This window comes from Polypterus senegalus, chromosome 2 (assembly GCF_016835505.1).
Source record: "Polypterus senegalus isolate Bchr_013 chromosome 2, ASM1683550v1, whole genome shotgun sequence".
Lineage (NCBI taxonomy): Eukaryota > Metazoa > Chordata > Cladistia > Polypteriformes > Polypteridae > Polypterus > Polypterus senegalus.
Genome location: NC_053155.1, coordinates 138,543,731 through 138,558,338, shown reverse-complemented (window position 1 = coordinate 138,558,338; position 14,608 = coordinate 138,543,731). Strand labels below are relative to the sequence as shown.

Below are 14,608 nucleotides of genomic sequence, written 5' to 3'. Positions count from 1 at the left end.
GTCTGCTTTCAGTAGGTTTTCCATTCAAGTGCTCACAGCCAGCCTATGTCATTGAAAACTGCAAACACTTTGTTTTCTAAATTTATATTCATATCCTGTATATGGGCATTTTCAAACATTTTCAAGGAATACAAAATTGCTTTCAGTAGCTTCAGACACGTGTTTGATTTCAAACTGTTCAACTTCTTTAGTTATATCTAATCTCCACTCACAACGGCAGCTATGAGCAGACAAGCAAACAGGAAAAGTATTCTTATCTTAAGAAAACTAGTTGGTCTCGTCCGATGCGAGAGATGGACGTCTGAAGCGGAGCTCCGCTAGCAGCAGTGTTATTTTTCATATTATTTGCTTATTATCCTGAGATATCCTGTATTTATTCAACCCGAGAGGGACTGCTACAGTATATGTAAGCATATATAAACATGGCCAACAAGAAAGGGGGTCCGAAAGAATCGAAAACTAAAGCTACATCCAAGCTAAGATCAGCAAGCTCTAGTTCAAGATACGGCCTTTCAGAGACAGACCTGGATCAGATTCGGGGAAAGTACAGACTCCTCGGGACCACGGTCCGCTACATCGTCTCCGGCTGAGAGCGAAAAGGGGAGTGAAGGTACGATCGTGATTGCAGATCTCGATAACTCGCCGATTGGAGAAGATCACCTGAAACTGGAAAAGGCCTTGCAGTCCATGGCTTCAATTACTCCACGCGAGCCGGGAGCAGCGGGGACACCGGCTACAGTAGAGCCTGCTGCTTCATCTACGGTACAAGAAACCACATGAAATGTCTAAACTGCAGGTGATGTTCTCTGACCTCATGCAAGATATAAAGAAAAGCGAGAAGGGAAATGAGAAAGCAAGGGTAAAGGCAAATGAAAAACTGAGACAGGAGGTGAGACAGGAGTTGAAACAGGCAAATGAATGGCTGCGACAGAAAATGCAACAGGCAAACAAAACGCAGCGGCTGGAATTGCAACAGGAAAATGAAAGGCTGCAGCAGTAGATGCAACTTGAGCTGCGACAGGTGCTGGGTAATATTGAAGAGCACATTCAGGAAAACTCGGTTAAACTGAGCACGCTTACTGATCAATTGGAGGATCTCAAGGAGACATTCACGACTCGGATTGAAATAGCCGAAAATTTAGCTGCCAGTGCCGAGGAAAAAGCAGTAAATGTCAGCTCCGAATGCAAAAAACTTGGAGACAGACTGGCTGCTTTGGAAGATGGAAGCAGAAGGTATAATGTCAGAATTGAAGGTCTGCCTGAGAATCAAGAAAGTCCAAACCCTGTGAAATTCGTAGCTGAACTTTTTTCTAAAATAATCGGGGACAACTTTAAAGCAGAATCTGAGATAGCAGTGGCTTACCGCGTACGCGCATCAAACACCGTTAGACCCAGATCTTCTATAATTCGCTTTGAAAGATTATCATTTAAGCTAGAGGTGATGGCACTAATCAGAAACAAGGAAGATATTATATATGAAAATAACCACATTCATATCTTCCCTGACTTCTCTCCAGCAACAGCTACTAAACGCGCAGCCTTCTTCAACATTAAACAGCGGTTGCAGCAAGCCAGCGTCAAATACAGCCTCTTTATCAATATCTGAAAGTGGAATTGCAGGGTCAATTCTATGTCTTATACCTAAGAAGATACAGAAAAGGAATTAAGAAAGCTGATCCCGGGACTATTCTGATACATAATAGTGAGTCATGGCCGTTAATGATATAGCAAGGATTAATAATCTACTGTCTGATCTATTTGTTTAAAATACGGGTTTTTATCATCATATATTCTCATTATTACTTAGTATTACTAGGGTGCTATCTGTTTATGTTTTATTGTGCTTAATTACTTTTTGTTTTTCTCTTTTTCTTTTCTTTTTTTTTTAATTATTTCATCTCTTCCCTAAACGAGACTGTTCAACATCATACCCTTGGTTTATGGTTATTGCTATTATTGCATTAAGACTTGTTATGCTTATTCTGGACACCATCCCGGGTTTATTATCTGGGTGTATTATCTTAATGCACTAAGATTGCTGAAGACTATATATATTTTAAGTGCACAATTTTTTTTTAGACTATATTGGTAATAGATATCTCTATCTTTTAACCCTAAAATGCTGCTGCGTGAGGGCTTGTTTTGCTTTGGACGTGCTCTGTCTCTGGGTATGTCAGAGGACTGGGACTGTGTGAAGTGGGCTCTAGCCTCACTTGGGGAGGCAAAAGGGAGGGTGGGGGGTTAAGGGGAGAGAAAGAGAGCAGGCTTGATCTATACCTAATCTATTCTCAATCTTTATAATTATAACTACCAACGTAATAATAAGCTGCATGGCAACAACTCTAGGGAAATAGGAAATTAAGGCCGAAGCTGTCTCACTTCCAGTTAAGACTATAAAATGACATCAAAAACTCAGAATCAATGTCTCCATGATGGGACAGTTAACTTTGTGAGCTGGAATGTTAAAGGCCTGAATCATGAATTAAAGAGAAAAAAAATACTCTCTCACCTAACAGGTCTAAACGCTAAAATAGTATTTTTACAGGAGACCCACTTACTAAGCAAGGATCAGTTCCGGCTGCAAAAAGACTGGACTGGGAAATGTTCCATCTAGTTTTACAAAGAAAACTAGAGGTGTGGGAATTCTCATACATAGAACAGTACCATTTGTAGCATCAGATGTAGTATTGGATCCTGAAGGGAGATATGTAATGGTCATGGGAGACTTATCTAACTGTAAAATGATTTTGATAAATGTTTATGCACCTAATGATGATAAGGAATTTATACAAAATTTATTTGCATCCATTCCCAATCTGAACACTCATAAAGTTATAATGGCTGGGGACTTTAATTGTGTTCTAAATCCACTTTTAGATAGGACTTCTCCACAGGGGGAACGGCATCTAACACCGCAAAGATAATTACAAAGTTTATAACTGATCACAACTTATCAGACCCTGGAGGTTTTTAAACCCAAATTCAAGAACATATTCTTTCTACTCACCAGTACATCATTGCTACTCAAGGATTGATTACTTCTTTATAGACAATAACTTCTTGCCTATGATTAAATCTTGCAAATATGATGCTATTGTTATTTCTGACCATGCACCTATGATCTTGGAGCTAAAATTACTAAGCCCCATACACTCACCCCGCAGATGGCGCCTCAACCCGCTTCTATTAGCTGACGAGAATTGTACGAATTTATATCCAAACAAATCAAATTCTTTCTAGAGACAAATACATCCTCCGAGATCTCTGCAGGAATACTCTGGGAAACTCTTAAGGCCTTCTTAAGAGGACAGATTATCTCATATCTTTCCCACAGAAATAAATCCGAAGCCAAGAAAGTAGCAGAGATAAAAAGCGAAATTACTAGAATAGATGAAGAACATGCCAGACTACCAAGTGAGACTCTACATAGGAAAAGGCAGGCTCTACATTCAGAACTAAACCTCTTGACAACTAAAGAAACTGAACAACTAATTTATAAATCCAGACATCATTACTATGAACATGGAGAGAAGCTAATAAGCTTTTAGCTCAACAAATTCACAAGCAAGAAGTGCGCAATACAATCTCCAACACAAACAGAGATAAAATCGTCGACCACAAAAATATAATGCACACTTTCAGAAACTACTATAAATCCTATATACTACTGAGTTTAAAGAAGACAATACACAATCTAATGCATTTCTGGATACATTACAGATACCACAAATAGACACTTTTAGTGCGGAGGAACTTGATAAACCTCTGGCATTATCAGAATTACCAAATGCTGAGAAATAGGACGGCCCGGACACATACAGGCGGACACCGTTTCAGTCATCACCACACGTTTATTTACAAATGTCAAGTGCACCGCCACCAAACCCCCAGTCTCCCCAAAGTCCAGGCTCTCACTAGCCACTGTCTCCACACACAAATCACTCGAGCCTCTCCTCTGCCACGACCTCGTCTTCCTCCTCACCCGACTCCAGCCTTGATTGCATGTCCAGAGGTAGGTCCAGCAGAGGATCCAGACACAGGTCCAGGTCACGGCACAGTTGTTCGAGGCACACGGACAGGTCCAGGTCACGGTACAGTGGTTCGAGGCACACGGACAGATCCAGGTCACGGCACGGTGGTTCGAGGCACACGGACAGGTCCAGGTCACGGCACAGTGTTTCGAGGCACACGGACAGGCATGACGGGTCACACCGTACTGATGCCTACAGATGTGATGAAAGATCCCGGCACAGTGATCTTACCAGCCCCCCCTATGACGGGCCAAGGCATGGTGAGTTGTCCAAAGGCCGCAATTTCATCAAAACACTTTGCAATTCAGTTAGTTGTACTGATGAACCTGTAATTGTTTTAATTACGTTATTTAAGATTATTTCTCTTCTAATCCTGCCCGAATCTGTTAAAGTTTGTCATTTGGTAATGTCTAAATTAAACTTTCTGTGGTGCAGATGCAGTGACAGATCTAAAATGGACATTCCCATTGCCTACGGATGGTAAGTATTTGATTTATTGGCAGTGTGAGATGAGAGAGAGAGACTTAATACTACAACTTTCTCTCTTTGTCTACTGTTCTCTCGGTCTACACACACTGCTTTTCAGTTATAGCAGTGGCTTGTTTTCCTACCATCAATTGTAGGGTGGTTTCAATCATGTTCAATTATAACATTTGTTTGAACTTTTTTCTTTTTCAACACTATCTACTGTATTGATAAACACTGAAACTGATTACAAAAATAATTTTGAACCAGCTAGCTAGCCTTGCTATTCTAAGGTAATCATAGTAATCAACAAATGTATTTCAGTGTTTCAGAAAAAGGTCTTAACCCTGCTGTTTGACCTGCGCGATCAGTACAAAAAAGCAGAACCTGCCTCTTCAGCCGTGCACATTTTGAGGATGGAGACTATGGTGGATTTTGAGGCAGAGGAGCAACGCCTCTGTGATGCGCAAGCTTTTGATACCCTGGTAGGTTTTACAAGTCTGAAAATAATGGAGTCTTGCATAACACAATACAATACAGTGCAACACTGTTCGGTTCCTCTGAGGAGTGTCAGTCAACTTTATAATGGACTTATTCCAACAGGTGCTGCAAATTGCACGTATTGGAGGGAAGAACACCAAGGACTGTGTCCACAAAGTCCTTGACCGGTATGTTTCTACATACAGTATGAATTGTGGGTGGGTGGGTGCTCTGCTTGAACTTTTTTATTCTGGGTGTGGACCAGCCTACATGTTTCATTTGCCTTTTTTCTTGCTTAACCCTTTTGCGCCCTTTGATAAATTTTTTGCATTTCAGTTTTTTATGAAATTTTGAATCTTGGATCTAATAATAGGACTATAATATACTGTAGAAGAAAAAGTTCCATCTTTTACCCTGCAGACATTTTTTGCACCATTGACTCCCATTATAACATTAATTTCTGTTTGCATAAAACAATGTCTGAGTATGTCATAATAGATAAAAATTAAGTGAAATTATAAATTCACAACGCATTGTGGTCTTATAGACCAGCACCAGCTGTTCTGAAAAGAGGGGGCCAACTTAGGGTACACTGATCACACGTCATAAAGCCTTTATACTACATTGATGTTGTTCCTATGTATATCATTCACATTGATTTATAAATGTCTTTTTTTTTAGGCTCTTCAGTAATGCAAAATGCATACAAAAGTGTAAAGCATTTCCAGTTCAAATCGGCTGCTGAGTCAAACGAAGCTACAGGAAAATAAATTGGTACAGTAAACAGGCCCTCCACCTTCTGGAACTACAGTATGCCACCTTCTGAAATGGAACTACAGTGTACAGAGAATAGAAACAGTAGACCTGTAAAAACAATGTCTTAAATGAGTTTAAATATGTTTAAATTTTATGCCGAGATAACATTTTTATTAGAATTAGCATAACATGCTATGCTAATTCTAATCCAAACATCCACATTTGGACCTCACAACGACCTCATTTCGACTAGAATTAGCCCTTATCTGGAGGTCCTGGGGACGTCAATACTTGACGTTCGGAAGACGTCGAAAAAAAGGCGTCACCTGGCGTCACTATCTGCACCTTCAGAGGACCAAAATAGATGCGTGCAAAAGGCGTAGAAAAGGCGTCGCTTCAACGTGTCTCTGCACAGTGGGGAATTTAGGACAAAATGTTGAACTCTACTAGGTTTGTATCTATGATCACATTAGCCTAGTTCTCCTGACCCTAGATGACTATATGTGGCTGCAAGTTACATACTGATTTTTGAAGGTTTTTTATTAACCTTTAAGGAGCTGCATAGCTGTCCATTGCATATTTATTATTATTATTTTTCAGGCACTTACTCTAAAATGGTAATTCTAAGCCCTTCAGAATCAGGGTCATTAATATATTGCTTAATGGTTTTTTGACTTGACTTGTTTTTTAATTAACTTTATGTTTCATTTTGCCTTTACTTAAAGTGTTTTCATTTAGTTAAGGCAAAAGGGCATTTGATAAGGAAAGTGATTACTGATTGAGACACTATAATGATTTTAATGTTTAAAATGTATAGTACCCAGTAAGTGTACTCAAAATAATGTGGAATATGCTGCATTTAGAATACATAATCCACATTTTTTTGGAGGACGTACAGAATAGCTTTGATCAAAACACAGATATTCTCCTCACATATTAATGTGAATAAATGTTTTACAGACTGAAGCTTACACATTTAAGACTTTAATACTTTTTTTGGCAGCAGATGAACAAACTCATCTGCAGAAGGATATCCTTATGGTGTTGGTTTTTCAATAGATGGAAGTCATGCCTTCAATGTAACATAATACCACTGTACAGTATCATTATGTTTGTAATGAATGGCACCAAATGTGTAGTGTTGTTATCTATGTTTATATATATATATTATTAATACATCATTAGAAGCATCCCCTATAAGAATAACAAGAATTTTATGGAATGCAATACAACCATGTAAAATAGCAAGCATTGTAATATAAAGACTGGGTTCCATTTTCATAGTTGTACAATGTTTCGTTTGGTGACTTTCAATGTTGTCCACCCGTTATACTATATCATTCTTGACTTGTTTAATCCTGTTTGATACAGGAGTCTGTATCTACTGCAAGTTTGTGATTCTTCAGTTTAGGCCCTGAAGTGGATTTAGAAGACAATAGTTTTATTAATTATTTTTGGTTTTAAGGTTACAGTTATCAGAGTTCAGATTTGCAAAGCCACATTTTGCCTCTCCAGTCAACTAACGTACTTTTGGTGTTCAGACTTAGTTTAGGTGGTCCTCCAGGATGCAAGGAAGAGTAAAGCAGAAATACTCTTCACAAATTTTAAATGGTGAATTTTCTTTATAATCAAATTGCTCTAAAATGAACAAAACACCTTCCTTATGTCATGCCATACACCACCACCACCTTCTTGAATAGCCCATACATCACACTCATTGTAAACCACTTCCTTAGACTTGGTCATGTCATGGGAACCCCACTTAAGATTTTCGAAATCCTTATCAACCACAGGAATTTTCTAAACTTTCTTGTCATCTCCTATACACTAGTGAAGAATATGTGGAACACACATCATTATCTCAGCTTCAACAGTTTTGACAAAATCCTATGATAAGGTTTGTAAATGTATCACATTTTGATATCAGAGAAAGCTTTCTGATAACAGCGTATATATTGAGGGTATGTCTGGCTGCCAGGGATAAGTGAACCACCAAGATGGCTGTCTTGTTCTTCCATAAAAAAGGATCAGATTAATTGTAGATTTAGAGTGAGCGAGTCAGAGGATAGGAACTAAGCAGGGATTATTTCCAAAAGAATTGCAATCTGTAAACATTTAAAAGGGACTAGACGATAATATGGTCAGGGCGAAACCGGAGCAGCTGAAAGAAGAAGAAGGTGCAGTGAGAATAACAACGCTAAAGCAGTTATGGTATTTGGAATACTATGGCTATTCCCTGGACCATTATATTGTTACAGGTTAATTACAATCATATGCATTACACTAATAAACAATATGCGGTTAATTTTGTGTATTTATAAAGCAACTTCAGGAAAAGAAAGATAAACCACACAGGAACAGTAGCACTGCTTTGACGCTAGGTGCCACCAGCCTGCAAAACCAAGCGGAGAACTTACGTATGACAGAGTATGAGGTACCGTGGAAATGTGCGTAGCTTTACGGCAAGTGTAGGTTTTATACATCGCGATTTGAACATGGAAACGTTCTTACGCAACATTTCTGTGCGTACGCACCGTTTATACATGAGTCCCCTGATGTGTGACAGATCCGAATAACCATATGTAGATTATTAATTTTTTACAGAGACAGCGACCAGGAGCACAATTCTATACCATGGCCTGTGAATCATATACCAGTAGTCAATGTTCCACCTTGCCACCTTACATAACAGCTACTCATTTATACAGTTTTCAGTTTGCAAGTGAAAGACATTACAAATATTGATATTTTATGGCTTTAGATTTCAAGCTGCTTCACTTGCAGCTGTAGTGAAATGACTCACCTTAAATAAAAGTGGAAATGCAGTTGGAGTCAATAATTAGGGACACATTTTTTTCCCTCTTTGGCTGCAAGTACTTGTCCACAGAGAAATGAGTGCTACAAAACTGCCGGTCTGCTTTCAGTAGGTTTTCCATTCAAGTGCTCACAGCCAGCCTATGTCATTGAAAACTGCAAACACTTTGTTTTCTAAATTTATATTCATATCCTGTATATGGGCATTTTCAAACATTTTCAAGGAATACAAAATTGCTTTCAGTAGCTTCAGACACGTGTTTGATTTCAAACTGTTCAACTTCTTTAGTTATATCTAATCTCCACTCACAACGGCAGCTATGAGCAGACAAGCAAACAGGAAAAGTATTCTTATCTTAAGAAAACTAGTTGGTCTCGTCCGATGCGAGAGATGGACGTCTGAAGCGGAGCTCCGCTAGCAGCAGTGTTATTTTTCATATTATTTGCTTATTATCCTGAGATATCCTGTATTTATTCAACCCGAGAGGGACTGCTACAGTATATGTAAGCATATATAAACATGGCCAACAAGAAAGGGGGTCCGAAAGAATCGAAAACTAAAGCTACATCCAAGCTAAGATCAGCAAGCTCTAGTTCAAGATACGGCCTTTCAGAGACAGACCTGGATCAGATTCGGGGAAAGTACAGACTCCTCTGGACCACGGTCCGCTACATCGTCTCCGGCTGAGAGCGAAAAGGGGAGTGAAGGTACGATCGTGATTGCAGATCTCGATAACTCGCCGATTGGAAGATCACCTGAAACTGGAAAAGGCCTTGCAGTCCATGGCTTCAATTACTCCACGCGAGCCGGGAGCAGCGGGGACACCGGCTACAGTAGAGCCTGCTGCTTCATCTACGGTACAAGAAACCACATGAAATGTCTAAACTGCAGGTGATGTTCTCTGACCTCATGCAAGATATAAAGAAAAGCGAGAAGGGAAATGAGAAAGCAAGGGTAAAGGCAAATGAAAAACTGAGACAGGAGGTGAGACAGGAGTTGAAACAGGCAAATGAATGGCTGCGACAGAAAATGCAACAGGCAAACAAAACGCAGCGGCTGGAATTGCAACAGGAAAATGAAAGGCTGCAGCAGTAGATGCAACTTGAGCTGCGACAGGTGCTGGGTAATATTGAAGAGCACATTCAGGAAAACTCGGTTAAACTGAGCACGCTTACTGATCAATTGGAGGATCTCAAGGAGACATTCACGACTCGGATTGAAATAGCCGAAAATTTAGCTGCCAGTGCCGAGGAAAAAGCAGTAAATGTCAGCTCCGAATGCAAAAAACTTGGAGACAGACTGGCTGCTTTGGAAGATGGAAGCAGAAGGTACAATGTCAGAGTTAAAGGTCTGCCTGAGAATCAAGAAAGTCCAAACTCTGTGAAATTCGTAGCTGAACTTTTTTCTAAAATAATCGGGGACAACTTTAAAGCAGAATCTGAGATAGCAGTGGCTTACCGCGTACGCGCATCAAACACCGTTAGACCCAGATCTTCTATAATTCGCTTTGAAAGAATATCATTTAAGCTAGTGGTGATGGCACTAATCAGAAACAAGCAAGATATTATATATGAAAATAACCACATTCATATCTTCCCTGACTTCTCTCCAGCAACAGCTACTAAACGCGCAGCCTTCTTCAACATTAAACAGCGGTTGCAGCAAGCCAGCGTCAAATACAGCCTCTTTTATCAATATCTCTGTAGAATTGCAGGGTCAATTCTATGTCTTCGCTACCTAAGAAGATACAGAAAAGGAATTAAGAAAGCTGATCCCGGGACTATTCTGATACATAATAGTGAGCCATGGCCGTTAATGATATAGCAAGGATTAATAATCTACTGTCTGATCTATTTGTTTAAAATACGGGTTTTTATCATCATATATTCTCATTATTACTTAGTATTACTAGGGTGCTATCTGTTTATATTTTATTGTGCTTAATTACTTTTTCTTTTTTCTCTTTTTTCTTTTTCTTTTTTTTTTTATTAGCTAATTATTTCATCTCTTCCCTAAACGAGACTGTTCAACATCATACCCTTGGTTTATGGTTATTGCTATTATTGCATTAAGACTGATTATGCTTATTCTGGACACCATCCCCCGGGCTTATTATCTGGGTGTATTATCTTAATGCACTAAGATTGCTGAAGACTATATATATTTTAAGTGCACATTTTAAAAAAATTTTTTTAAGACTATATTGGTAATAGATATCTCTATCTTTTAACCCTAAAATGCTGCTGCGTGGGGGCTTGTTTTGCTTTGGACGTGCTCTGTCTCTGGGTATGTCAGAGGACTGGGACTGTGTGAAGTGGGCTCTAGCCTCACTTGGGGAGGCAAAAAGGGAGGGTGGGGGTTAAGGGGAGAGCAGGCTTGATCTATACCTAATCTATTCTCGTAATCTTTATAATTATAACTACCAACGTAATAATAAGCTGCATGGCAATAACTGTAGGGGAAATAGGAAATTAAGGCGAAGCTGTCTCACTTCCAGTTAAGACTATAAAATGACATCAAAAACTCAGAATCAATGTCTCCATGATGGGACAGTTAACTTTGTGAGCTGGAATGTTAAAGGCCTGAATCATGAATTAAAGAGAAAAAAAATACTCTCTCACCTAACAGGTCTAAACGCTAAAATAGTATTTTTACAGGAGACCCACTTACTAAGCAAGGATCAGTTCCGGCTGCAAAAAGACTGGACTGGACAAATGTTCCATTCTAGTTTTACAAAGAAAACTAGAGGTGTGGGAATTCTCATATATAGAACAGTACCATTTGTAGCATCAGATGTAGTATTGGATCCTGAAGGGAGATATGTAATGGTCATGGGAGACTTATCTAACTGTAAAATGATCTTGATAAATGTTTATGCACCTAATGATAAGGAATTTATACAAAATTTATTTGCATCCATTCCCAATCTGAACACTCATAAAGTTATAATGGCTGGGGACTTTAATTGTGTTCTAAATCCACTTTTAGATAGGACTTCTTCCACAGGGGAACGGCATCTAACACCAAAAGATAATTACAAAGTTTATAACTGATCACAACTTATCAGACCCCTGGAGGTTTTTAAACCCAAATTCAAGAACATATTCTTTCTACTCACCAGTACATCATTGCTACTCAAGGATTGATTACTTCTTTATAGACAATAACTTCTTGCCTATGATTAAATCTTGCAAATATGATGCTATTGTTATTTCTGACCATGCACCTATGATCTTGGAGCTAAAATTACTAATCCCCATACACTCACCCCGCAGATGGCCCTCAACCCTTCTATTAGCTGACGAGAATTGTACGGAATTTATATCCAAACAAATCAAATTCTTTCTAGAGACAAATACATCCCCCGAGATCTCTGCAGGAATACTCTGGGAAACTCTTAAGGCCTTCTTAAGAGGACAGATTATCTCATATCTTTCCCACAGAAATAAATCCGAAGCCAAGAAAGTAGCAGAGATAAAAAGCGAAATTACTAGAATAGATGAAGAACACGCCAGACTACCAAGTGAGACTCTACATAGGAAAAGGCAGGCTCTACATTCAGAATTAAACCTCTTGACAACTAAAGAAACTGAACAACTAATTTATAAATCCAGACATCATAACTATGAAAACATGGAGAGAAAGCTAATAAGCTTTTAGCTCAACAAATTCACAAGCAAGAAGTGCGCAATACAATCTCCAACACAAACAGAGATAAAATCGTCGACCACAAAAATATAATGCACACTTTCAGAAACTACTATAAATCCTTATATACTACTGAGTTTAAAGAAGACAATACACAATCTAATGCATTTCTGGATACATTACAGATACCACAAATAGACACTTTTAGTGCGGAGGAACTTGATAAACCTCTGGCATTATCAGAATTACCAAATGCTGAGAAATAGGACGGCCCGGACACATACAGGCGGACACCGTTTCAGTCATCACCACACGTTTATTTACAAATGTCAAGTGCACCGCCACCAAACCCCCAGTCTCCCCAAAGTCCAGGCTCTCACTAGCCACTGTCTCCACACACAAATCACTCGAGCCTCTCCTCTGCCACGACCTCGTCTTCCTCCTCACCCGACTCCAGCCTTGATTGCATGTCCAGAGGTAGGTCCAGCAGAGGATCCAGACACAGGTCCAGGTCACGGCACAGTGGTTCGAGGAACACGGACAGGTCCAGGTCACGGTACAGTGGTTCGAGGCACACGGACAGATCCAGGTCACGGCACGGTGGTTCGAGGCACACGGACAGGTCCAGGTCACGGCACAGTGTTTCGAGGCACACGGACAGGCATGACGGGTCACACCGTACTGATGCCTACAGATGTGATGAAAGATCCCGGCACAGTGATCTTACCAGCCCCCCCTATGACGGGCCAAGGCATGGTGAGTTGTCCAAAGGCCGCAATTTCATCAAAACACTTTGCAATTCAGTTAGTTGTACTGATGAACCTGTAATTGTTTTAATTACGTTATTTAAGATTATTTCTCTTCTAATCCTGCCCGAATCTGTTAAAGTTTGTCATTTGGTAATGTCTAAATTAAACTTTCTGTGGTGCAGATGCAGTGACAGATCTAAAATGGACATTCCCATTGCCTACGGATGGTAAGTATTTGATTTATTGGCAGTGTGAGATGAGAGAGAGAGACTTAATACTACAACTTTCTCTCTTTGTCTACTGTTCTCTCGGTCTACACACACTGCTTTTCAGTTATAGCAGTGGCTTGTTTTCCTACCATCAATTGTAGGGTGGTTTCAATCATGTTCAATTATAACATTTGTTTGAACTTTTTCTTTTCAACACTATCTACTGTATTGATAAACACTGAAACTGATTACAAAAATAATTTTGAACCAGCTAGCTAGCCTTGCTATTCTAAGGTAATCATAGTAATCAACAAATGTATTTCAGTGTTTCAGAAAAAGGTCTTAACCCTGCTGTTTGACCTCTTGCGATCAGTACAAAAAGCAGACCCTGCCTCTTCAGCCGTGCACATTTTGAGGATGGAGACTATGGTGGATTTTGAGGCAGAGGAGCAGCGCCTCTGTGATGCGCAAGCTTTTGATACCCTGGTAGGTTTTACAAGTCTGAAAATAATGGAGTCTTGCATAACACAATACAATACAGTGCAACACTGTTCGGTTCCTCTGAGGAGTGTCAGTCAACTTTATAATGGACTAATTCCAACAGGTGCTGCAAATTGCGTATTGGAGGGAAGAACACCAAGGACTGTGTCCACAAAGTCCTTGACGGTATGTTTCTACATACAGTATGAATTGTGGGTGGGTGGGTGCTCTGCTTGAACTTTTTTATTCTGGGTGTGGACCAGCCTACATGTTTCATTTGCCTTTTTTCTTGCTTAACCCTTTTGCGCCCTTTGATAAATTTTTTGCATTTCCGTTTTTATGAAATTTTGAATCTTGGATCTAATAATAGGACTATAATATACTGTAGAAGAAAAAGTTCCATCTTTTACCCTGCAGACATTTTTTGCACCATTGACTCCCATTATAACATTAATTTCTGTTTGCATAAAACAATGTCTGAGTATGTCATAATAGATAAAAATTAAGTGAAATTATAAATTCACAACGCATTGTGGTCTTATAGACCAGCACCAGCTGTTCTGAAAAGAGGGGGCCAACTTAGGGTACACTGATCACACGTCATAAAGCCTTTATACTACATTGATGTTGTTCCTATGTATATCATTCACATTGATTTATAAATGTCTTTTTTTTTAGGCTCTTCAGTAATGCAAAATGCATACAAAAGTGTAAAGCATTTCCAGTTCAAATCGGCTGCTGAGTCAAACGAAGCTACAGGAAAATAAATTGGTACAGTAAACAGGCCCTCCACCTTCTGGAACTACAGTATGCCACCTTCTGAAATGGAACTACAGTGTACAGAGAATAGAAACAGTAGACCTGTAAAAACAATGTCTTAAATGAGTTTAAATATGTTTAAATTTTATGCCGAGATAACATTTTTATTAGAATTAGCATAACATGCTATGCTAATTCTAATCCAAACATCCACAT

General features: G+C 39.3%; 1 protein-coding gene and 1 long non-coding RNA gene across 2 annotated transcripts in view; one reads left to right on the top strand and one right to left on the bottom strand.

Annotated features, from left to right (window-relative positions):
- Positions 1 to 14,608, bottom strand: part of LOC120523410 (gamma-aminobutyric acid receptor subunit gamma-3) — a 1,280,683-nt gene that overhangs the window by 717,571 nt on the left and 548,504 nt on the right. The gene's annotated exons all lie outside the window — the stretch shown is intronic.
- LOC120523412 lies at positions 12,811 to 13,513 on the top strand. The gene is made up of 3 exons (XR_005632619.1): positions 12,811 to 12,951; positions 13,127 to 13,171; positions 13,479 to 13,513. It is a non-coding gene; the product is annotated as an uncharacterized LOC120523412 (long non-coding RNA).